Consider the following 26,418-nt stretch of genomic DNA (forward strand, 5'->3'; position numbering starts at 1 on the left):
TCAAGGAAATGAAAGAAAGACAAAGACGAGACGTCAGAATTCAACCGTTCTATATGTACATGAAATGTTCCAAAATTGTTCGTGGAAAATGGTTCCGTAAACTTTGTCAAGCACGAAACGTAGACGGATGCTGTTTCAGCATGAAAATTCTATAGAAATTTCGCGGCAAATCCGGCAGGATTGGTATCGCGTCGAACAGGGATTTGTGTAACACAACGAAAACCGGCCCGCTTCGCCCCGCCTTCCGCCTTCCCCAAAACACGAACTTCCATAATCCATTTGTTGCACTGTATACAAAACGCAATATTATTCCTAAATAATACGTAATCTGTTCGCATATGCAACCGCACGCGCATATGTTGCCTGTAACGCAAAAAGCCGGAAGTGAGATAAACAGAGAAATAATTATATCGCATCGCGCGAATAATAATTGAAAATCTAAATTGTTTTTCTTCTAGAAGAGAAAGAGAGAAAATTATGTTTGAAACTTTTTGATACCGAATTATAAAATTTTTTAACTATTAAATTAAATTTATTAATTCTCAAAAAACATTTGTTAAAAATTATAAAAATTATATAATTGTTAAAAATTTATTATTGTTTTAAAGAACGCACTAATTATTTTTTTGCTTGGTTATTATAATTTTTTTGCTTATTTAAATGTGTATATATGCGCGCGAATAATTTGCAATTCTTTCCAAAATCTCGTGAATTTCATATTTCTTTTTATCTTTAATATTAATTTAATTGTCGAAAAAAAGAGTAAATGAAATGATATAATATTCAGATAATAGTCTAACAACAATTGTGTTCTATTAACCTCTTCAGATTGGCGTTAGCTGAGATAAGTAGTCTATTAGGGAGAAATCAGATCACTCGACTAATAGGTCGTTCCTACACAAGCACCCTAAACGAGATTAACAGCCTCTGCTTTGTGGTCTGGTATACCTACGTGGACAAAGGTAACATCGGATTATCGGAGAAATTTGCATGTGAACAAGGACGACTATTCCTATAAAGAACACGGAAGAATAACTTTTCCAATTTCATGTACTTTTTAAAATTAATGTTGTATTTTTTTATATCATTAAACGCAAAAATGTAATTTTATCAAAAGCATTAAAAGTTCCTAAAAAGATTATATATAAAGATTATATAGAAGAATAAAAACATATGTAAAAATATATATATATATATATATATATAATCATCATATACAAAAAAATACGTAATATTACATCATTTTCGGAACAATCATAATACGGTCGTTGGAATTAGAACATAGGATCCAGGATAAAATTCATCACTTAAAATATAAAGCAAGAGAGATTCTCTAGAGTATAATCTGTATCTTAAAATCCCTCTTTTTCCAAAGGGTATTTTTTCAAGTTTTTATTCTATAGCGAAAACCCTTCATTTCCTGTCCCATTTATGAGCCTCGAAGAGAAGCATCTCAGAACCTTAATTTCCTCATCCCCATTTTCTTATCTAAGCTTTTCTGCATTCTTCGATAGCCACGTCTCTTACAGGCGGATAGTCCCTTCTTTTACGGATCATTCCTCAGGAAATAGTTTCTCCCACCGAAATATATATCGACTGGCATAATTTAACGCATGCTATCTAGTTGGCGAAAAAATTATTATCGTACAATTAATATAAAATAATAGCACCAATTACGACGTTTTATCTTCGGCTACAATTTAATTATTTCGTAGCAAGTTTTAAAGGATCTCTCCAATGCAACTGGCTTTATCGTTCCGAGGAATAATAAGGGATTGGTAAGTCGTGCTATACTACATTTTCATTTTCTTTTGTCACAAATTTCCAAGACCTCCGTCTTCTTTCATCTTCCATTCAGTCTACTTTCTTACAGTCCTGTCTTTCTCCAAAACAGACTTTTCAGCCAAGCTGGAAGACGGTGTTCGCGAGAACTCGTTAGTATTTCTTTCTTTCTTTCCCGTTTGAAACTCTCTTTTCTCCTCTTTTGACGACATCGGAATCATTAACTCTCGTAATTGAACGTTACAGACAAAGAGCGCACGTGCATTACGGACGTACAAATGTAGACGGTTTCCATTAAGTTCACCACCATAATGACAGACGTAATCCATTGTCCGAGAAATTATAATTTCATTGTCGGTTTCATGTCTCCAAATTACTGTTTGCAAAGCATCCAACAGAGAATATATAACTGTATTTCCAGTATTTCCCAGACAAGAGATGTAATGCATTAATAACGTCGAAACGCTTTTTACAAACAGTTTTTTACGAATATTAGTTTTAAGAACACAATTTCAATCTTGAAATGCAATAAATAGCGAAAAATAATAAGAATGGTCGAACAATGTGAAAAAGAATTGTATAACTCTTAGCCAGAATTTAAATTTAACTGCCAACTTTAATTACTAGTTTTTAATATGGAATATGCGATATATAAATAGAAAAAAATATTTTTTTGAAAATAATTGAAATTATACTCATACGTGCGATATTTTAGTGTAGATAAATAAAAATATATTATTTTGCTTGTTAAACAGCACAAGCTTGCTGAGACATATATTACACGAATAATGTTTCAAACGAACTATAAATATGTCCTTTTTATGCTGGAGCATTCGTTTTTCCGACATCGGACAAATCTTTCGTAATCTATGGATATGCATGTGAAGCGCAAGATTACACAGACATGATTATGTCGACGTTCATAAATTATACAGTACGAACGTTAAATTTTTTTGTTCTGCGTGAATTTTTCTTTTACGTTCAACAGCAAAACAGGGCGTATATGCAAATATGAACGTTGATCAACTTAAGCGATTCCGTGTCACTGTCCTCGATTATTTTCCCGCGACAGGCTACGATGATTTTATTACAGCAAATTCGATATAGCAACATGTGGCGAAGCGATCGTTACAGAGCACGCGCACGTGCCATAATGAATATTAAAGTGGCGTTTAGCGATATAAAGAGAGATTGCATATTAAATGGCTCATAAAGTTTGTAATTTTAAACAAATAGCCGACGACTATTTACATTATCGTTGGATCAATAGTTAACGGTTGTCACATCGTGTCATATTTTGATCGTATTTATCTCTCGTCGTCTCATATTTTAAAGTGGCAATCTTTTTAATTGCACCTCACGTTTGATGTCATCACGTTGTTGTTGTTGCAAACCGAATTGTTTTGCTGAGAACGTGCTAACCTGACGCTAAATCTTTCTTGAAAGACACTAAAAAATTCCAGGAGGGAGAGACTTTAAAGAGAATTTCAAGAATGATCCGCTGCTGCAGCGAGATCGATTCTGACATAAAGCAAGTGAAGCAGTGCTTGCAAGTCCTACTTTTAAGGCCATCTACTTTTCTCGTCAACGCTGCAAATTCAGTGTAAAATCGGTGATCAAAGAGGGAATGAAAAACAAAAAAAACCCACACATCTTTATTAATACGTCCTTTTGCTCGAAATATTTGAAATAATTTTGAATAAATAATATAAATTTTGCTGACGAGAAATTAAATGTTCAAACGTCATGACTAAATATATTTTTTATTACAATAATAAACATAAATAAATAATTATTTATTTTCAAAAGGACCACTAATTTTTTAATTTCTCATTAGATTCTAAATGTAGATAGATAAATTTTGTTCATCTTATTTTAATTTTTTCATATTACCTCATCTATGTATATTGTAGATTTATTGAGCAGAAATAATTACAAAAACAACATCGAAACTAATCTAGGATCTTATTGATATGTTTAATTCAGGATAACGTCCAAGAAACTTCGATATTGAACATATTCGATATTCAAGAGAGTGTAAGCTGCGTTATCTGTGCTTCGTATCGTCGACGGTAAGATGCCCGATAAAATCGTTCGCGCGGAAAATGGCACAATGTAATAACGCGACGATGCCCTCGTTAGAAGAATAAATCGTCCGCGTTCGCAAAAAAAAGAGGAAAAAAACGGACGGATTGTCTCACTCGCTTCGAGCAGCAGAATCGTGAGAAACGCATTTTGGGGAAACGAAATGAGCAACTGGGTTAATCTGCAATGTCAACCGGAACCCGGGGCAATCCGGTCGAAAGGTAAGGAGAGGATAGCCGGGGCTTTAAGGGGCAGGAGCGAAATGAGCCTTCGCCAGGACGAAGAACATGCTTCGATAGCCACGTAACTCGGTCGACAAGAAGCTAATTAGAACTCGGATGGCGCGCAAGAAAGATCCACCTATCCCGCCGCCTCGTAAACGCCCTCGTGTCGGTGTGTAATAATGGACGGATGGCTTTCCATCCTAAGGCGCGGCTATCGATTCCGCCGGCGATTAAAGCCGCGAGAAGGCCTTTGTCTGCAGACGCGAAACTTCGATTATTCAACGGCGCAAGAGTCAGGGACTTTCGTCGTTAGACGCAGACGCTTTTTTGCGTCCGTTCCATGTTTTAAACATACGTGCTTGACTGTCGACGTGATTAGAGAAAGCGAATCCCGTTTATCAAGATTAAATAATTTATTATCTCCATCTCCGTTATAATCGAGTGCGATCGAAGCTGTTGTTCTACTTTCGATACACACACGCGCGCGCACGCACGCACGCGCGCGCGCACACACACACACACACACACACACACTCTCCCAGCAATGATTTCTTCGACGTTTGGGGGAGAAGGGAATTGGATATGAATATTCATTCTGAATTTCACACACAAGTCAGATTATTATTTAAACATCAGGCGAATTCAATCATTCCGCGCCGAAAAGGGATTTGCGGGATTAATTTAGCTTTAAGGAGAAACAGGGAGAACCTTTGCGAGGACAAAAGGAATGCTTTGAAAGCTGGACTGAATCAGCAAAGAGATCGTAATTACAACTTAGATTGCGCACGAGAGAGAGACTCACTAACCCTTCAAGTTAGCCAGAATATAAGGGACAAAGCTACTGCCGTGCAAACACAAACGATGTGAACTGAAAGTGGCCGAAGAAACTAGATGTTTTAAAAGTTCTCAAATTCATTGATTCTCTCCGCGACTAGAGAATAGAGTGAAGCAATGTTTGAGTATGTAAACTTCGATTAACTTGAAACTCGTATTGTCTGCGAATATTTACAATTTCAATCAATTATGTACATACGAAACATGTGAAACTATGTGCACTGAAATACTGACAAAGAATAATAACAATTACATGCTTAAAAAGATGTGATGCATTTCTACTTATTATTCTATAATATATAATATATATTCTAGAATAATATTACATTCTATACAATAATATTACTTCACTATATTATGAAACATCCGTTTGTAATAAATTGAATAGAGAAAATTTAATCAATATTATTGTTCGCAAATAATTAATTTCACACATTAAAGTGACATATTCCAACTATAATCACATGTTCTATTGTTAATCTGAACACTAAATAGTTCCAAATTTATTTACAATATATCATATTCATCCTAACACACTAGAAGAAATTAAAGATTAATTAAAGATTAATTTCAATATTGATCAATCAATTCATTTATCGAATGGGAATGTCAAGAAAAAAAATATATATATATTTCGCAAGAAAATGTTATTCCCTGGCCATTTCGATTGTTTTTACCAAGTCTACGACGAGAACAGCTTCGGATCGACCGGAGAAACACGTCAAGAGGTTTTAAGAGAGAAGCTACTGCGTCAAACAAGTACGAGAACAGGGAACTTCGAATCGGTGTTAAATTATGGATGGTCCCACCGGGCGTTGGGCTCCATAGAAACTCTCGTGGAAGTGACGGGTCGCCCGCCATCCATGGCACATGCTCATACGGCCAAATTTACTTACACCTAGAAGCTAGGTGCCTCGTACTTTCCTCTCGATTTCTAACTTTCGTAACCGCAAAATACTAGTCGCAAGTTCCATTACAGTATAAAGTATAAATCGACAGCTCGCGCATGCCTCGCACTGATAACGCGCTCGCTCTAAAATATGTATGTTTATGTGTATGTGAAACTAACGCGTATAGTGGAAATTCATATTATTAAAATTCTTATTTTTTATTTTCAATAGTTTTCAATCTTTATTAGTTTAAAGAGATAATTCTGCCCATTAAACAATTAAAGAAATTGATTCAGAACAAACTAAAACGCCAAATTTACGCAGCGTTTTTTTGCGACTATCTTATTTAATGTCATTTTTCATCACATTCTAAGAAATTTATAATTCTACATAACTTCTGAAAAGAATTTTACTTTTTAAAAGCACAAAAAGTTATTAAAATAAAATAGCGACTAGCAAACATTGTTATATAAGCATACGAAAATGAGTTTCTATTTATTATAAAGCAAAATAGTTTAGTATAATTATTTATACATTTTAATCAAAAATCTAAACGATAAAATGTTACAATATTTTTTAAACAATTTGTTTTATTTAAGAGAACAAGTCGATTTGCAAGAATTTTTTCCTACATCATTTTTCGTTTAATTCTATATCTATTTATGCATTCTAACGAATGTGTAAAGTTGGCAGCCCGATTTCAAAATTCAGTAGTTCTGATTAAAATTCGAATTTCTTTGCAGAGTTTAAGAAAACTTTAAAAGTTTCCATAATACTGATGAAAAGATTTCTAACGTAATTAACATTATTAAAATTACATTAAAAAGACAAGGTGCTAACTTCTACTTTTTTGATTTCATAAAATAAAATTCCAAACATAAATTTAAGATGCTTAAGAATTTGAAATGCGTATTTATGTACGTATATTATGCTTTCATGATTATTGCACGAGGTCGTGTCGAATCAACTGTTAATCGGATTTCAAAAGCTCCAAAGTGAGAATACTCGAGACTTCGAGACTACGCTTCGCTTGGTTTTCTAATAATCGATACGTCGCGTCATTAAGATACTTTCACGAGCAATATCGACATTCGCGCGCCTGAGACGCCTTCTTGAATGGCTAAGGCCTCCCGTAGGAATCGAGGATCGATTATTTTGAAAATATTCACAATATTCAATTATCAAGACTAATAAAGAATCGCGATGGATGCAGCACTGTAGTCATTGACTGAACCGATATGTGTATATATGTATATGTATGTATGTAGTTTAAAGCGCTTTTAGTTCACCTCGGATGCTTTTCCCTAGGGTATTTTCCTCGTGAGCTCATACTTCCATCCCCGCACTGGCATGTCGCCGCGAAGTGTCCCAGGGCTACGCATAGTTTTACAAATATTCCGCTCCTTGTCGGTGAACCGTTAATATTTCCTTACGGAGGTGGACTCTCGGTATAAGCGCATAGCGGCACGCCCAAGTATTAAAATTATCCGGAGGAAAGGTGAGGTTGCCTTCGCGCGCGTAAAAGAGATTTTTATTTAAGCAGGAACTTCGGCAAACTCAGAAAGACAGCGGGGCCTCGAGAACCTCGATAAGCCCCCCCTTCTATTTATTAATTGCAGACGCGCATATTGCATTATCGTGCCTTTACCATCCCTCCTTTTTAATTTTCAAACGCAAAGATGCAAATTTATGCATCGTACGTCTCAGTCATGCAAAATCGATCAGATTTCTAGACTCGAATCCGTCCGAAGAACCATTTTAATTCGAGCAACGTCGTTCTTAATTTTTTCCCGATTCGGAGGACGCTGCACTCTGCATCCGTGATCCTGTTTTGTCGTCTCATTGTCAGATACGTAAGAAATATAAGTCATAAAGCATTATTCACACGCAGTGCCAGATGACTGATGGAATCAAAAAGTTTACCAACGGGACGCGTCCAGAATTAGCTTCAGGGATGTATACTTCCCCGGAGGAGTGGTGCACGAGAAAGAAAATGTGCCGAGAAACTCGGTATGTAAAGGAGGGGGACCGCGACTGTATTATGCAAATCGCACTGGTTCGAAAACTTTGTTTAAATCGGATGTGAATTATGAATGATCCCAATGGGCCGACGACGGAACCTACCGGGAGCTTCGGTCGAACGACAGCGAAGCTATATTTACAACACCCCCGCGACGGGACTTACTTCCATTGATAAATCTGTGATTGTATGTATGTACACGACAACCCTTTTTTTCGACCGAACCATCATATCGCGACGAGATTACGATTTATTTCTGGCGGACGAAACGAGCTAATTTTCGGGGCGTCTACCTTCCTTTATTCACTCGATACACTGTTTCCTTGCTTTAATTTCCTAATTAAACCGAGGAGTTTTTTAATTCGAATCTTGTGTTACTGTAAGAACATAATTCCCTTAATTTATTTCCTTTCGGTACAAACCAAGAGAGAGAGAGAGAGAGAGAGAGAGAGAGAAAACGCAATCATTTTTTATAGTGAAGCCTAAGATGCTCCTACAAGAGAAATTTGTTTTCAGAGCAAGCGCTTTAAGCTAGGGATCAGTTTATTCTTATAATATTATAATCGACTTATTCAACTTCCCTAAGTATAAAAAATGTTTCTCGAGAAAATGAACTTCTTTTATATTGTGTTAAAAAAAATGAATTAGTGCGCAATAATTGAGTTTCGTATACAAATTGTAGCAGCAATTCAATTTCACCGAAAATCGTGTTTCACGGCTATCGCGCAAAATTCTAGTTTTTATCGTTCAACGTCTTACTTTCGCGGTCGACTTGGCTTCAAACGCTCGTACAATATTATACATATAATGGACAATAATATAGTTACATAGCGTTCTATGCGTATTTTTGCAGAGCCATATTCAAACCGCAGAAGTAAAACGTTACGAGCGTGCTGCAACTTTTTCACCGCAGAAATTTTTGGGAAACGCCAAAAAGAGAGTAAATCAAAAAATAAAACCGCGTAACATGTTAGTACACTTGTCGCTATGCGGAGGATGTACGTTGCAAAAATCCTACGTACAACCAAAAAGAATGCATCGTGGCTCGGCCTCTCTCTAATGCCCGAGACACACTTGAAATAAAAGTACGAAATAATGCGTCAGCCCTTAAAAATGAACAGAGAAGGCAAAGAAAAAGTTGCAGACATATTTTATTTTTAAACTCTCCGAGCTCGTTTTTCAATGCTTTGTGAACGGGAAGCTTCAGCAACCAGACACCAGCAACAACGTGGCCACGCGTGGTTGTAACGGCTTTTCCATATTCATATTTCTTCGTCGTTTTCGTTGTAACTACGTTCGTATAAAACATGTTTTGGTGACGGCGAGGATGATCACAAAAATTCCTTCTACGAGTGAGTTGCATGAATAAAAAAAATATCTTTTTTTTTATCTCGATAACAACTCTGTAACAATTTTTCAGTCGTGCTGCCATAATCAACTGTATACCTGTAGTTACGTGCGTGTTCACATTTTTTTTCCAAGCTGACATCGCGGCGAATGTACAATTAAAACTTTGTATAACGAACGATATAAATAGAAATTATTATCAGTATATAAAAAATTTAAATATAAGTATACGCCCGAACACAATAAAAAACTGCCTTTCTGGCTCGCGCGTTGAACAAAGATATATACTATGGAATACATTGCCAAATTTAGAACTAATCCGAGTATTTTTCTTCGAAGCGATATGTTAATGAGAACGTGAGGAAGGATTTGGGCTTCCTGGAGTCGGCAAGGAAGAAAGAGGAGACGGCCAAAAGGATAGATAGTTATACGTGATTCAAGACTCTCGGCATGCCATTTCGCACAAGAGAACGTACGCGTGAAAATGGCCGGGATTTTCTCCGGGAATAATTCAGCCGACGTTGCCGCATGGCTGAATTTCGACGAATGGAAGGAAAGAAATCACGGGTGTAGTTTCGTGCCAGCGTGTACAGGACGTTGGACCTCTGCCATATTTTTTAATTTGGCAGAGTGTTTCGGTTGCCCTGTTCGCGATCGAAGTTTGCGATGACGTTCATTCATATCAGTAACGATGTTACAACATTCGCGAGAAAACAGTATGGTACACACAATTCGATGTGTAAAAGAGAGGGAGAGAGAAAAAGAAAGATAAAAAACAAGAGAGAGACGTAAGAGCGTGGCGCGTTGGAGTGATTAACCGTGGATTCAAAATTGACAGAATTTCTCGTATCACTGCGCTTCCGCCATTAACGAGATAGCTTGAAACTTCCTGAGCTCGCACTGGCGGAGAAACTTCGCTTTTCGCAATTACATTTAACCCTTAACAAATTAATAGTACTTTCTACATTACCATATTACACGACATTACATTGTCACAAACTTGAATGATATTGTCCGTATTACATAGACGAATCGCTAATTGCATAGAGAAACGTGTCATGAAATTTAAGTTGTAACAAAAATTTGTGAATACAGACAGGAAATGAAATACGATCACGCATTTAACTTAAAGAATAAATAAAAATAATATGATTATGAAATATATCTCATATTGCAAAAAACTATATAATATACAGTATTATTATACATAATCGATCAATATCCAGGACAATTGATTTCGATATTCTTTTTCGAGGGGAAAAAAACGATTGGAATCGTATTTGAATACTATTCTCGAAGGAAATTTGATTTGAGCTGTGTAAGAACGTCGTTACACGGCGTGCACTTCTCGAAACTTTTTCGAGCTCATGCAAAAGTGCCTGCATTTCAAACTTTCCACGTCTTTCGCGTATTACGATCAACGATCGGGAAACGATCCGAGTCTCACAAATATAGTACGAAGAAAACAACAATCGATTGTACTGATTCGGTATAAGAACTGATTTGCATAAAAGTTTCAAAGTGGCGCGAGTTCATGATATCTTTATTAATAATGTCAATAGAATCGATAATAACACGGATAATTTCGGCAAAAGTACAAATATCGTTGCATGGAACTGAGGATTACAGTCTCTGATTAAATACATGATTAATTATAGCTTATTGTTAGTAGCCAAAATATAAATCGTTTGTAAAGCTATTGAATCCGTTTTCAAAATAAATTTATCCTTATTTAACTGATTATGAAAATATTTATAATTTATAATTCCTCAATTAATGTTAATTACTCTATATAGATAATGATTAATTCGTCAAGTCAACTGTGATTAATTAGTTTGCTTAACATCAATTCAAATTCTCCCAGAATTTACACGTCAAATCTGCCCGTAGTATATTCATTATATAATAAATTATCACACATATATAATTGATTTAATAAACTAATTGAAAAGTAAACAATTTAAAATTCGATATTTTTATATTCTTTTGTATGCGTGAATTATTTAATAAATATCAAATAAACAAAGAATAAAACAGAGATAACTTCGTGCTGACGCGTCAATATTATCACGACTTCCATTTCTTTCGAAAATCGACAATATCTTTTTCTTATATACTACACCTGTCAGTCTCAATACTTAGAAAGTACGAACGTGCCAACAAAGAGAGAAAATCGCTGACATTAATTTCAATTTGGCCATATATGTGGCGGAATATTTTCTATTACTTTTTACTTTGTAATTGTATCTTTTTGTAGTGTCTCTCTCTTTATAGTGATAGAGAACAATAGTTTTCACACAGAGAGATAAGTATATCAATCTATTTAATTACAAACTCAACGTTACGTATATCTGTTTATTTTTATCTTGTATAAAATACTATTATCACTGTATATTCGACATTTCTCATTATTTAATTCTCTTTTTTCGTATCCCTTGATCACTTTCTTTTCGCCTTCTCTTTTATCACATCCTTCATCGTTCCATGAACGTAATCTTTCTTTCGATACCAAGCGTTTCCGCGTTTATTAGAAATACGCCTACATCCTTTTCCCTTAATCCTTTTCGCGCTTGAGAATCATCGGATAAATACAGATGCGCCAAAGTGTGACAGTTCTTAAATTGCTTCCTCTTTGATTAATCATATTTAGTGTAAGAAATGTAAAAATTGCGAAAAGTCAGTAATAAAATATTATTTCAATCGAGAATATTTGAACAATAAAAAAATGTTAACTTGGAAAAATATTGAAATATAAAAACATGTTTATTAATAATTATTTTAAAAATTATAATTTCATTGGGGAGAGCAATATACTTATGTAATGATTTGTGAAGCTAATTTAGCAATTTCAAAAGTATAAATATTTGGTAATCTCCCTTTGAATAATACATTAAAAATTTAAAGAAGCTTAAATTTAGCAGAATAATTATATTTTTCGAAGTAAAATAACTCTATAATCTGACAATCTCGCAAAATTTCCATTAAAGAATGTCGACTCCAACCTCGTTGAAACGACTGCAGCAATAGCCGATGGTCATTCCAACGAGGATCTACTTCCTATTTCCGGTATCTAACCGGATGTCGATTATAGTTTCAGACAGTAATGTCTGAAATCGTTTAACGGATCCGTAGAATGTTATCCAGCTCGGCAAAATTGTAAAGGGTTATCGTTGGTTAACGTTAAAATCCACTGAATCCGACGACCGGAAAGGAACTTTCGAGACTTGGACTGAACAGTCGTACAAGTAATTAGGTTCTGCTTACCCCGACTCGCGTATACAATCTCGTAACTTTGAAAATCGTCCACGTTGTGCTGTCTGGCGCGCGCTTTGTTATCGGGACAATAATTCTACCTGAATATCGTTGTAGGGGAGTGGCATGCTGGAATAACCGAGTATCGTACAAATGGCAACATCTAGATCTTGTCTTTCGTCCCAAGAGTTGTAAGCCGTATTTAGCTCACGGAGCATAATCCAATGTAGGAATCTATTTGTCATAGAACGTGTTGGAATTGTAAGATATGTTGTTTACTTCGCACCCTTCGCTTACTTTGACGTACTTATTAAAAATATCTTTTTTTTTTTTCAAAACAATTTATTATTTTATTCAAACAATAATAACTTTCTCTCCCCTCGCCTCTCTCTTTATATTTATCTCTAATAAATTTACATTTCTCGATTCTCTATAATAATAAGAATATCGCAGAGAGAATCTACTGCAAGCATGTTAAAAAATCCGGAGATATTTCTTCGACACGTCACGAAATATTCTCTACATTAATTTCAAAAATTGGTGAAATAAATTAGACATCCTCGACGATATAGTGCTAAATGATTTTGCATGATGACGTAACTATTAATAGTAAAGCAGCTTTGATACGCTCGATATGTTATATTTCATCACTTTTTGACAGGATATAATCGTTTTCTCTTTCCGTCCCTCTCTCTCTCTCTCTCTTTCGAAGCAAACTCGGTCAACTTTATCCGCGAATAGGCGACTGAATGGAACTATTCGATAGACGGCTCGCAGAGCACGCCTGTGATGCACAGGGCGGCATTATTATTTCGAGGCATTTGCATCACAAAGTGCTTTATCGCTCGCCACGCTTATGAAAGAGAGAAAAATAAAGCTCGGTTCCGTCACGGTTCCGCTGTCTGCAACACTTCACGGCGAGATGACACTGGACCGGTTTGCATTCGACCCAGACTCAACCCCGCATGAAAAATGCATCCGGCGCACACCGCGCCATCGCGCGACGGGTCGAAATTAACATCTCGATTGTGCGCGCCGGCACGTTATAGATTTCATTAACTGACCAGCCCCAAACGGGTTGTGGAGGATAGATGAACGGCCCGACATCCATCGATCAGACGAAATTGATGCGTCCAAGAGAGAGAGAGAGAGAGAGAAAGAGAGACGATACTGTTAGCCTGATCGCACACACATAGGAACTTGAAAACACGCAGGATCGATTGATCGATTTGAAATTGCGAATTTTAGTTGACTCAGCCTCGGCGTTCTTTTTATTATACCGAAAGACTTATCTACGTTTGTACCTGACGAATGTCTGGTTGTAAATCGACGCGCGTTGATCTCCGACGTGATTGATGCTTGAAGTCGGAGCTTTCGTTTAGATTGATCACTTGTGAGTATTGTACGCGCTTGAGGTACGATCGACAACTGCCAAAGGTAAAGCGAGAATGATACATAAAGAGGCACAATGTGTTTACATTCTCTTACTTCCTATATATTTACATCGTGGGAATGTTATGTTTCTTTCCGTGTTATTAGAGAAGCTTTTCCCACTTTCCATTTCTTTTCGATGTAACCCAAAAATGTATTCATTAAACAATCAACAATTGTGAAATAAATATATGAAATAATTTAAACGTGTAAAACAACTTAATATCATAAAAATGAATTCTATTTGTGAGATACGTAATAAACGATTTAAAATCCAGATTTAAAAAACACTCTAAAGTTATTAAAAAAAGCTTTTAAGATATAAGCACAGAGATGATTTTATTTTCATCGCATTATTCTTTAATAATATATTTTTTCAAACAGATATAAGAGATTTAAGATTATTTTTTTCTATAAAAAAAAAAAAAAAAAGAAATGCCTCGATTAATTAACGATTGAAAATAAAGAACTTCCAGCAAACTAAGTTTTAAGAAAAAGAATACGTGACGGTATCATGTTCTTGAGATAACTTTTAATAGACTTCATAAAAATTTAATTTAAATCTTATTTAATTTATAATTTAATTAATAATATTTAATATATTAAAACTTGAAAAATTGTGATAAATATTTTCTTAACATTTCCCCGCTAAGAAAAAATCTTTTTTATAAATAGATTAAATAATTTATCATTACAAATACAGTATAAAATAAATGTATGTATGTATGTACGTATAAAGCAGTCTGTATTATTTAAGAATAGCTAATTAAAAAATCAGATTATTTTAATGTTAATAAATAAACACAAAAATTATACTAAAAAAATTAAAATAACAATTATACTTGCTGGTATAAATAGTAGTTTTTTTAGAATTGAAAGAGCATGTTTTATTCCTATACATACTAACTACATTGATCAGGATGTAAATCGTGCTATGCTTTGAAAGGAAGTTTTATAAAACGCGTATGCGCTGCTTTCAAAAATCGATTTAACCTACATCCCCGTAATATACTGGGTCAAAGTGCATCACTCTCGAAAAACACGGTCAGTGCGTATTTGGACAGAAATGGCAAATTAAATTAATTCGATTAATTTTGACACGCTTGTTAGAATCTATACGCATTATATTTATTTTCATTCATTTAACTTAATAATCACGCCCAAACAATCATAATCATCGCGCATCAATATTATATCTCTTATATATGTATATATATTAAATATCTATAAAAGAACATAAAGATAAACATAATCACATAAGAGATAAAATACAAAATCACATAAGAGATAAAATAAAATAATAAAAACCTAAAATAATAAAATATAAAAACCGTGAAAAAATTAATAATATTTATATAAATAAAATATTTATGTTGGGAATGAAGGATTCTATATTCCGGTTAGCTGTTAAATGCAGAGAAAATAATTATAATGCAAATCTAAGAGCTACATCGCATATCGATGCATAAATCTTCAATATATCAATATGTATATTATTCCTCGCAAAAATAAATTATTCATTAATCTTCACTATCTCGTTACATCATATCGTCAGATAAATTTAGTTTATTTAACATCACACGCCGTTATGTGTAACTCGATTATGTACGCGTAAGAAAATAGAGCAATACGGTGGGTGCGGTTCACTCGACTATGGAGCATAACATCAGTACTTCACAGTGAACGACCAACTCGGTCGCTTTAAACATTGTCCGCAATCGCCTGGTATTGCTCATGGAGTAAAAAAAGCTACAAACAGCCAACCTGCTTCCTTTGAAGAGTTAACGTCTCGGTCGTGCAACTCTCCGATTGATCCCTCGACACCTGCTTCATTATTTTAATTATATTTAGATTAAGTTTAATCGTTATACTTTTTTGCCGGGGTAATATGCACGTGCGTTCTGTTTGTATTTATTGTTGTCACCCTCTCAGTTTCTCTTTGCTAGATTACGTCTCACACAAAGCTAACGATAATATCCATGAAATGCAAAATTTTAATCAGAATTTTTAATTTGCTATTTGTAAATAATTATGCAATGAGTGTTCCATTTTTGCCCACGTTATTTCTATAATGATACATCATGAGCAGTTCAGAATGGAGTTTTCCTTAGCGCAAAAACGTCGAAGATGATGATTATTTTAATTTGTCGCAACTTTTACACAAGTGTCAAACATTGTAATCTGTCATTTATATAATTGTGTATAATTATATTCGCACTTGACCTTTTCTTCTTTCATCACTTAATCGTCGCTTTGCGCGCAGAAAATTCTACAAGTCAAATTTTCAAAGAGCAATTAATGTACACGCGGCTCGTGAGGACTAATTTCATGACGCACGAGTCGGCGTAAAAGCTTACGGCGGATAAAAGAATCACGCGCGACAGCCGCTATACGATGCCAACAGGCGTGTATAATGTTTACGCGGATTATGCGGTGATATATACAGCGGCTTTAATTGATTCGACGAAACCTCGGCTTAATAACAGAGTACGCTTCCCTTTTACGACACGTCGGCGTTGTTTCGGCGTAAACGCATCCGCAAATTTCGGAAATTACCCTTTCCTCCTCCTTTCCCTTCGCACGAGCGGCATTAAATGCTCGCCATAAACGAGGGAACGGATCGCACCCGGACGGACCGCCGCGGCCGGAAATCGATCCTTCTCGCGCCCTCCGGTATCCTGTCTCTCCCGCGCTCCTGAATTTTTATATCGCGGTCGGCAGCTACTAACCTGATTAAACGGTCCATATAATTTAACGGCGATTACCGACTGATGAAATAGCCCACGGTCGCAATTGGATGTTAAAACATAGAAATTGAGCTTGACGAGTATCTCTCTCTCTCTTCTCGCGCCGCCTTATCACTAAAACGCATCAGCGTGATAATAGAACTTAACAAGCGTAACCAGTTCGCTCACGTATTTTTTCCCCGTTTTATGCATCGATCTCACCGGTAATTTACCGTTTATACCACGCGAAAAACGGCCGCTCCATTTGCTGGAAGAAAAATGATAAGGCGCGAATTAAGCGCGTATAGTATCTCGTAAAATAAGATAATTTTTAAGCGGAAGATTAATCCTTTTTAGTATGTTTCCTGTATGTTTTTAATCTATTGAGAGAAAAATATTTTTTATATGCTTTTCATTTCCATATTATTGCAGATAGTTCTTTAGCATGTTACTGCCTAAAGAGAAGGACTTTACGAATAATAGCAGCGGTTAAAGCAACCTTTAATCGTATATGGAGCAGAAAATTGAGGTCATTCATGCAATTTTACATTACTGAAAGAATATAAAACATAAATTTTTTGTCAAGACAAATGCGTTTTTTCCTTCTTTATCTTTTCTAAATTGTAAAATACTATCGAACGCGATTACCTGCATGCCAGGGTTTTATATACAATGTATATAAAACAGTATACTGATGCTTTATATAAAAGAGTTTCATTAGTTTAGTTTCACTCGTCAAAACTGAATCGTTTGTATCGTAATCAAGAGACTCAAAGCGTTTAGCAATGCGAAACATTAGTTGACAATGATAGTTATCGGTGTTATCTCGAGAGAGAGTTCATCTAAAAAATTACGCTACGAAATATAAACGCTTCAATAATTCCGATAGTTTGCACATCGGATATCAGTCCGCGCTTTTGCGCGTCTAAACAATATTAATGTTACAAACGATTTTTGCATTCGACGGTGTCCGATGCAACCGACTGTGTGTTTATCAATCATTAATTTATTCGATATAATCTGCCTGATTGCAATCTAATACAATGATCAATCAAGAAGCAAAGAAAGTTTTCGCGAGAGTTTTCGAGAGGCTCGCGTCGAGAGACAAAAACCAGCCTCAAATTGAATATTAGCACAACAGAGCCGGACGTTAATTCGAATGTAAATTTCATCCGGCAGCACGGCAGGTAGATCATAAATTTGAATAATATCAATATAGTCCCGATCACTAAATCACACGCCGTTAAACCGTAGACGAGATTGACTGACGATGACAGTTTTCTCGCCGCTTCTTGCTCTGTAAGCAGAGCGTGTCACCACCCCGCTTGATTAATCTGAAGTCAATTATTTTCTTAGAAAAAATGTCTCACGAAACAATCATAGCAAGTTTTCACTTTCCTATACGCTTTTGTACGAAAGAATAACAAAAATAATTAAAAATATAAACGAACGATAATATTTGATAATTTTTTAATGTAATATTTCATCGCGCGATTCGATATACATCATCTAAAGATAATTGCGCTTTCAAAAATCAGTGTGTGCATTGTCGAAAATCATTGTGTTATACCTAACCACGACGGGACAAACTTTAGTCAATGAATTGACTCACAAAATGACGATGTTGAATGACGACGTTTCCGGAAGTGCCGACGCGTCAGCAGGTTTCGACCGTTCGCTCGCATTTCCATAGAAACCTGAGTTCGTTCAACATGCCGGAAGTGTCGCGCTTTATCCGGAAATGTCGCGGTAAGGACGAAACGGCTCGGTCGAACCGTCCTGTCGATAAAAACTTCCCCGCGTTCATTCCCGCGATACTCGCCGAAAAAAGCCATAGTCCCTGCTATCGTCGGTAGTTCCGACACGGAAACTTCGACGAGAACCCAACGATTTTTCGCCGTCATTTGTACAAGTTATTGCGGTCTTTGTTGAGCAAGGGTCATTCTTCAAAATTATCAGGTGAAAAGGAAGTGCTGCACACCGACATGATGCGCGGCGTCGCCGACAATATTTCGCGTTGACGTTTCTGATCGCGGTGCAACGAGTGACTATAAAATCCAAAAAGAAGAGCGAAATGAGAGAAAAGAGAAATGAGACGAGAGGAAGAGCTCGTGATACAAATGCAAATAGATTCATTGCACACGTGAGAACTATGATAGAGTGCATTTTAAACCCTGTCCTAAATCGAACGCGCCGACTATGTATCAATGACCTACAAGTTTGATGACAACTGTGTGCTACGAAATTTTTTGTTTGCGTATTGAAGAAAGTTGTCGAAAAGAGATTTTAATAAATAATCAATAAATCTCAATACATTTGTCTTTGAGAAATTTTACTTAAAAAATACGGTTTATATTAAAACAAAATTCAAATTATTTTTTTTCGCGAAAAAGTTAGAAAAATTTGTTACAAGTGCAAATCTAATTAAATTGCCTAAATTTATTTATTTCGAATGTTGCTATAGGTATAATTTTAATTATATTGTTTTATTTGAAAACAATACACAATAAGATACGAAATAAGATATCACTTGTAGTGTAATATTGAAAAATATAGAATGTGAATTTTTTGGTTTTCAAATATCCATCAATTACATTCATTACTTTTACGATAAGAATAACGATATTATTGCGTTTTGTATTCTTCTATAATCTTCTTTTGCAAATATTTCATGTTTACAATCTAGATAAGTGATGTTTTGTGGTATGACACGATGGTGACGGAAAAGAAGAAGGATGATAGAAACTGAAAATTTTACATTATTTCTATGTCGTTGTGAAATGCAAGCCATCCTTTCATCGTAAAGAAAAAGAAGTGGATACAAATGTAAACAGCAGAATTTTATCATTTAGAGTGTCAGCCACCTAAACTTGTCGCTTCTATTATATGCGTATTGTGATGCGCATGTCAACGTCAATGCATTCAAACATCAAAAGCGTCAGTACATTTTTCCACATGTTATATATATATATATATATATATATATATATATATACATTTTTATTGATGCTTCAAAAATAAAAACAACGATTCTGACGCGAAAAAGCATAATTTCACTTTCACAATATTCAAACTACTCGATACTATCACACGCACATTTTTATTTTCTGCTACTGCATTAATATCAATCGGCTGAAGGAGAATTTAATATTTACTATGTCATCCAACATATAATAGAGAGCAGCTCAAACACGTATAGATAATCAAATAAAGATTCATGATTTTATCGTTCTATCGTTTATCGTACAACTCATCGCGTCTCTCTGCGCAGAGAAAAATATGCACTGCCATTACTAGATAGATAACGGGCATTACGTAGATTTATACTGCAAAGCACTGCGTTTTCGAAAATGATAGAATCGCCCGCTTAAATTTTTTGCGAAATTCTTTGGTTATATGGATTACATGAAAACAAATCGCTCGTAATTTAAACCGGGTCTCAACCAGATTGTGTATAAAATCGTCAAATAATATTCGCGCGAAAAATTTGATGAAATTTGATGAAATTTGATGAATCTCACAATTTGATCGCGGATAAATAACAATATGATTGTCCAAAGCAATGAATTTGTATATTTATCTTTCATTTCGAAAATATATCGAATTTTTTTCAAATAATCAAAAGCTTATTGAAAGCTATGCAAATATGTGTTTATATCAATATGTTTTGTATTAACATAAAAGCATTAGAAGGGCGCTAGCAGCGCTTTATTAAAATAATAATAATGTGAAACTTCGAATTCCTTTATGTATATAAAATGTAATAAATTGCTACGCATTGTGTGGCGATCAATTTTAATCAACTTGATTAATATCCAATAACATCATTATTATCGTCTCATACTATTCTACAATAACGTTTTTTGTTTAGTCTCTAAAAACATATTCATGATAATCACAAATATAAACTTAAACCGTATCTTGTTAAATCAAATATAAAAATAATATAAAAAAATAAAATTACAAAAAAATTAGAGTAATAATAATTCTTTTAAATTATATTTCTAATACAAACTATTAGATGCAAAGCGTTTTAAAAAACAGACATTTTGATAATTTATTTAATCAAACAGATAATAAAATATATTCTTTATTTAATATATTATTTACTTTAACGGAATTTTAAATTAAGATTTGTAAAAATTTTTAATATTAAAAATCAAAAAATAACGATAAATAATTAAAACGTTTTTGCTAAGAAAAAAGCGAGTTTAAGTTTGTTAAAAAATATGTTATTAAAGTTTTATCTTTTTATTTCGTGACAATTTATATGTAAATGTGGATGAAATATTAATATAAGAATTAGAAATAGAGTTCTCATACTGTAAAAGAGAGAGGCAGATGCAAACAATTGATCCGTTTTCGAAAAATCTTAAATCACCGAGTGTAAAAGCCGAGCGAGCGCATTGGAAGTAGAAGAGGGAAAGAGAGGTCAGACAAGCGTGGCAGAAGGACTACGCCCAGGCCCTCTCTCCATCCCTTGAAAGCACTCCGACGTTTTCGCACGACTCCGTAGGAGCTTTCGGGTGGCTTTTCCTGGAGAAAAGTTCAGGGGAAGAGGCAATTTATCCTTCGCTTCGGGTAAGGACGCGGGCGTCGCGAAGAAATAGCCTCGACGTGTATTTAACTAGAGGGGCCGAGCTCGATCGATCGATCGTTCATTTTTTTTCCCGCGAGTTGTTCGGAGTCATTCATAAGTGAAACAGACGAGTCCTCATCTGACCCTAGTCTCCCGTCCTCGATTTCAATTGAAATCAGACGGGCGTTAAATTGATAATCAAGTTATAACCTAACTACAAAGCTCGTTTCCATAATATACGTGACGTGCAAGAATCTTAGCTATTGAATGAAAATATGAAAACGTGACTGAAAATGTGAACACATCGATCAGAATAGTGTGATTTATATCAATCTTGTTTTATCAATTGTAAGAAAGGCTATTCTTCGAAATGTGTTGTGTTAAATACGAAAAAAATATTTAAAAAATTTTTTTTTAATTTATGAGAGAAGATATCAAGAAAATGTAAAAAACTCTATATGAAATTTTTCGAGTGTATCACGCTTCACGCTATAAAAATTAAACGTGCCTAAGAACAATTAGAGAAAAATAATATAAACATATTGTAGCAGATACTTTTTAGAAATACTCTAAGGAGTCGCTGTTTGATTCAAAATGATAAAACTTGCGTTTAAGAAGTTTACTACGTGAGTTTACTAAGTTTATTACAAATCTAGTGGATAATTTAATTTCACTTCCGTATTGTTGCAATATTTTGTTTGTAATAAAAAAAAATTATTAATGATATCATGAGTATAGACGTGCTTAATTGTTTGCAATGCGCTCATTGTCAGACATAATTTCCTAATTTTCTCATATACATATATATCTCTGTGTCTGTACATTAAACTTAAAATATAAAATATTCTCCAAAATAAAATACGCTATGTAATCTCTCCAATTGATATATATACATTTTAAAATTAAAACTGATTTTATAGAAGAGAGCATCTGTCACAAAAATACTTTCTAAAATTTGAATATTGAATAACTGTAAAAGTAATTATATATTTAGCTTCGATATCAAATTGATATATAGATATTGTTCATTAGTAATGTCACTTTGTAGCAATAAATCATTTTTATAACAGTGATGTAAACAAGTCAAGAAATATTATACAATATTAATCAATATTTTAAGAATAATTTTAGAATTTGTTTAATTATGTATTTTTTAGAAAATATTAAAAGATTGTCAATAAAATAATAACCAAGTTTGAGTGTCTAGCTTGTCTAGCAACAAGCTTACTCAGGGTGACAAAATGCCTACTGGTCACTAAGAAATATCGAGAAAAATAGATTTCGAGGCAAATATATTTCAAGTGATGGTGGCAAGCGTCGAGTCAGACGAATATTCCTTAGCGTTAAAAAGGCGTAGAAAGGCGTAGAAAGGCGAGATCGCGAGAACCGGCCATTTCCATAAAGGGAAGAAGAGTAACACACAGCAGAGAGGCGTACTCACGTTGCTATCCCGGCGGGTGGGCACATTGCCCGCGGGCGTCGATGAGGAGTAACGCCGAAGGACGAGCTACCGTATCCCGGGCGTCCTATGTACCGAACACGAGGACTTGGCGCGCCGTGCCGATTTACCCGCAGCAGTCCCGAGTCCTCGCCGCGTGGACGTAGCGCACCCGCACATATCCCCGACGTCGTCGTCGTCGTCGTCGTCGTTGTAGTTGCTGTCGTCGTAATCGTCGTCCACGTCCCGGTCCGCGCCGCCGTCCTCGTCGTCGTCGTCACCGTCGCCGTCGCGTACACGTCGTCGTGCCCGCGCGAAACAACAACGACTGTCGTCGATGTGCGAACCCGTCAGCGGGGAAACGGGCCTCCGGTAGTTAGCCGGTGGTCGACCGCCGCACTGCGGGTACGCGAACGGCCGGCCGGCCGGCAGTAGTGACCTGTAACACGAGGGATCGGTAGACGGCGCACCACCACACCAGCACCCACCAGACGCACCACCAACGGATATAGATAGCCCGAGAGGAGGAAGATCCGGACGGCACAAGAGCACTGCTTCTAACGATTGAGGAGGAGACGCGCGACCGTTGCCTCCGCTACCAGGGTTTCGATGGCCCGAGAAACGAGGAACTTCCGGGGGCAGCGACAACAACGGAGGCGAGCGCAACTGCCATCTTCAGCATCGTCGTCAGTGTCGCCGGGACCATCGACATCGTCGTCAGCAGCGGCATCTTGCTCGGCGCGGGCGTCATCTTCGTCGTATTCGTACTCGTCCTCATAGTCGTCATCATCGTCATCATCGTCGTCCTCGTCGGGTTTCTCGACAGCGGCGCGATCCTCTGGCTTACGCTGGCAGTCGTCGCAGTCGCAGTAGTCACGGCGATCATCGGCATCGCGGTCGTCGTAATCACGGTGCTCGCGGTAATCGGACTCGCGCGCGATCTCCTCGGTCGTCTCTTCGTCATACTCGTGAAACGGGAATCCCGTGACGCGGGCCAGCTCGCCATAACCCACGGCGAAATCTAGCGGCCCCTGCCAGCCGCCAGCTCGACGAGCGCGGACTGTTACGACGGCCTCCTGGTGCTGCGCCGGTGATCGGTAGTTCCACCCTGTGCGATCCAACTACTACTACCACCACCACCACCACCACCACCACCGTTACCGCCAACGCCACTACCACTAACGTACGATCGGTCGCACCGATATCGCGCGAGGCGACGACGACACCCTTCTTCCGCCACCACCTCCGTTGTTTCCGTCTCTCGATTCTTCTTGCCGCCCTCGACGGCAAATTCCAGTTATTTGCGAGCGACGATGCGGCACACGCGGCGGCCCGCATAAGCGGCAGCCGCCTCTTCCACGAGGCCGACGACGATCATTCACCTAGAGAGCACCCACCACTGCACCACTTCTACCACCACCATCACCACCATTACCACTGGCCACCGCCACCCTGAAGCCACGCTGACTTCCTCCTGACTTTCGTCTCCTCTGACATATCCTTTTCTCTTACCACCGACCTATCTATCTTTCTTTGCTCTTTCCTCTAGTTCGGCTCCGACTACATCTATCCGACCAAACGAAACGCCACTGATCCGGCCATATGTAACATTCCGATGAATGTCGAATACCGCTCGACTTCCTCTCTCATGATTCCGGTCGTTGTTTCGAGCTCTCGCTCGCCGACACGACACGAGCCACCGCCACTCCGCGTTCAGCTTACACCGCCTCTCCCGCGGTTGTTGCCTGACCCGACATACGGCGCTCCGCTATTTCCACTTCGCGCTCCCGGCGGATCCCAGCTGCCGAACTATCTCTCGTTTCTCGGTCTTTTCCTCGGTCTCCCTCCTCGGTCCTCCTTACGCGCCTACGTGCATGCGTGCTTACGCGAGTCCCGTGTGCCTGTGTTCGCGAGTGCGTACGCAAAATGCGTACGTGCGTGTCATTGGCCACTCAATCAGTCACTTTTTCCGGTGCGCGCGCGTTCTTTCCGATCCTTGCACCGCTGCGAGTCCTGCACCAAGAAGTCGTGTCGGTGCGGCAGGCAGGCACTCCCAGGACGTATCTCTCTCTCTGGCAATGTTCCGACCGAACAACCCACCTTAGCACTGACGCTCTGCCCGTTTCGGGGGGTGTTGTGGCGAGAGCCGTGCCTGTCTCTCTCTCTCTCTCTCTCTCGCTCCTACCCTCACCCTGTTTCCGTCTCGTCCGCGCACCCTCTCGCATCCGCCACCGTGTTTTCTCCCTCTCGCTCCTACCCTATGCCGTCTCGTTCTCCGTACCACGGTTAGAGTCTCTCTCCGGTTAGAGCCCCGCCGCACCAAGCCATCCTGCGCCCCGGGAGCCAATACCAACCCATGTGGAAGCCCCGACGCGAGACGTCGGCGATGACTTGCGAAGTCGACCGAACCTAGCCGAGCCGCCACCCCGCTTTCTCACTCGTCCTGACACCCTAACGCTGAGCGAGAGCCAGCGAGAGCATCCTACCACGCAGGTGCCGCCCCTGAAAGCTCGCCAAGCCCGCAAAACATGACGCGCGGCCATGTGGCAGCACCGACAGGACTGGATACGAAAACGCTCGAGATGCGCCGAGCATTGCACGACTCGCCCTCGATATAACACGAGACCATGTGGAAACCTCGAGGCGGCGACGCGCTGACAGGGATGTATGCGCGCGTTCGTGCCGCTCTCATCCCCGTGTTGGCATAGGAATAAATGCAAGATCGTTGACGATGCGTACATACACGAGATGCACGCTTGCATGACAACACCCACGCGTGATATCATCGCCTGCTTATGATCAGGCACCGCTTAGCCGACCGTTAACTTGTTTGGCATGTTAATGAACTTAGCGTCGTCTCACCCCAAGCGTTTTCGTTTCAGCGATTTCGATGCAACGCTTTTCATCAGCTTTAAGAAAAACGATTTAGCTAGGATATATGTGCCTTATTTTAATTACTAAATATTAAATTTTTCTTGTGAAAAAATATATTCTATTTAAAAAAGATTCTGCAAAAGTCTGCATTTCTATCTATAAATGAATCTAATGCAATGCGCGAGTATTTTCAATATGTACTTACATTGATACTATTTTTATTATTTATATCAATATATCATTTATATATAATAATTTGACAGACGTTAGTTTTAAATCTTGAAAACTTTAAAATATAATCTATTTTTATTAATCAGATAAATAGTCGTGCATAATATACTATATGATCTGAAACGACTGCAACAATTCAACATGCGTGTAAACTCCTATACGTATATATTATTTCGTACAAAGATCGGATTATTTGATTACTGGCTTTCCGCGTCGCGGAATCATATTCCAAAGCAGAATGTGAAACAGCGTCGCTTTTCAATCTCTAAACATAAAAATCTTTGAAATGCGCATTACGCTGAAAAAAGCCCTATCAGTCGATAAACCTTAACATATCAATATGATATAAAATAAAACCCTTCGCAGTCGAGAAGTACGCGGTAAGTAGATATGGTGTATATTAATCCGCCCATCCCTCTCGCAGGGATGATGAAATTTCCAGATACACTTCTCGTCGCGGCACCATTGTCGACGGTAACTCATCAAAATGACAGGAAGATTCAGACAGTGATTAATGAGACGATTATGCGCCAAAAAGTTAGGTGTTCAAGCAGTGCTTAGTGTAAAAGACAGATTCGCATACGGCACTGAACACGAGGGTAGCCGAGAATTGGCGAGCCGCCCTATATTCCTCTCTTTCCATCTTCCAGGATCGCACTCTTTCTATCTCCCAGCATCCTCTTCTTTCTCTATCTCTCTCTTTCT

The 26,418-nt window shown here is 37.5% G+C and overlaps 1 protein-coding gene across 2 annotated transcripts in view; it reads right to left on the reverse strand.

Annotated features, from left to right (window-relative positions):
• The window catches only part of Nachralpha1 (nicotinic acetylcholine receptor alpha1), a 154,769-nt gene that overhangs the window by 121,714 nt on the left and 6,637 nt on the right, over positions 1–26,418 (reverse strand). Inside the window, exon 1 of one of the 2 annotated variants that reach the window (XM_083041354.1) lies at positions 22,612–22,746. The exons of the other annotated variant lie outside the window; for it this stretch is intronic. The gene's annotated coding sequence lies outside the window, so the exon portion shown is untranslated. Of the gene's footprint in view, positions 1–22,611; positions 22,747–26,418 lie in introns of those variants that run through there. 2 annotated transcript variants of the gene reach the window in all.

The sequence above is a fragment of the Prenolepis imparis genome, unplaced genomic scaffold, assembly GCF_030444845.1.
Source record: "Prenolepis imparis isolate NDT839.2.m4 unplaced genomic scaffold, iyPreImpa1.0 SCAF_7, whole genome shotgun sequence".
Lineage (NCBI taxonomy): Eukaryota > Metazoa > Arthropoda > Insecta > Hymenoptera > Formicidae > Prenolepis > Prenolepis imparis.